At 36.2% G+C, this 1029-nt stretch overlaps 1 non-coding gene across 1 annotated transcript; it reads right to left on the bottom strand.

The window, feature by feature from the left end:
• Positions 1 to 390: 390 nt before the first annotated feature.
• LOC133073244 (U6 spliceosomal RNA) lies at positions 391 to 497 on the bottom strand. Its single transcript, XR_009696941.1, has one exon. It is a non-coding gene; the product is annotated as a U6 spliceosomal RNA (small nuclear RNA).
• Between the last annotated feature and the right edge of the window lie 532 nt (positions 498 to 1029).

Raw genomic sequence — 1029 nt, 5'->3', positions numbered from 1 at the left:
GTTATAGTGTATTGAAAATGAAAATTAAGGAGTAGTAGAGGAGTACTAGAGGACTTTAAAAGAAATAAGAGAAAAAGAAAAATAGAAAATAGAAGAGAAAAAGGAGAAAAAAAGAAAAAGAAAAAAAAAAAGAATTTTCCCTAATTAAAAAAATCGTAAAAATCTATGAAAATGAAAGTTAAGGAGTGATGGGGGAGTAATAGGGAATTTTAAAGGAAAATAAAAGAGAAAAAATAAAAAGGAAAAAATTAAAAAAAATTTTTTTTTCTTATTAAAAAAAAATAAAAGTAAAAATATATCTAGGAATTTCTCTGGAGCTGTTGCGGTCAGTGTCGGTTCAGCTCAGTTTCAGATATCTCCTCGTTCCAGCTTACACTTCTTGATATCTACAAAAATATGGAACGCTTCACGAATTTGCGTGTCATCCTTGCGCAGGGGCCATGCTAATCTTCTCTGTATCGTTCCAATTTTAGTATATGTGCTGCCGAAGCGAGCACCCTCTGCCTTTTCTAAATCCAGCTTGAACATCTGGAAGTTCTAGGTTCGTGTATTGCTGAAGCCTGGCTTGGAGAATTTTGAGCATTACTTGGCTAGCAAGTGAGATGAGTGAAATCATGTGATAGTTGCAAATTTTTTACATGGCCTTTCTTTGGGATTGGAATGAAAACTGACCTTTTCCAGTCCTGTGGCCACTGCTGAGTTTTCCAAATTTGCTGGCATATTGAGTGCAGCACTTTCACAGCATCGTCTTTCAGGATTTGAAATAGTTCAACTGGAATTCCATCACCTCCACTAGCTTTGTTCGTAGTGATGCTTTAGTTGATCTTAGAGCTTTACTTGGTGAGAGTCCTTGGTTTTCCTCCAAAGACAGTAAGAAATTGCTAAATTAGGCCTGAGTTTTGCCCCATCTTCCCAGCCCCTGATGACATACAGCAGAATTCTGACAGTGTTGGTAACCCACAAAGAATGTTTCACTGTTGGTTTTGTTCTCTAAACTGAAACGGAAAAGTAATTTCATGGTATCAGGAA

Source organism: Dama dama, chromosome 18, assembly GCF_033118175.1.
Source record: "Dama dama isolate Ldn47 chromosome 18, ASM3311817v1, whole genome shotgun sequence".
Classification (NCBI taxonomy): Eukaryota; Metazoa; Chordata; class Mammalia; order Artiodactyla; family Cervidae; genus Dama; species Dama dama.
This window is presented reverse-complemented; position numbering and strand designations above follow the sequence as displayed.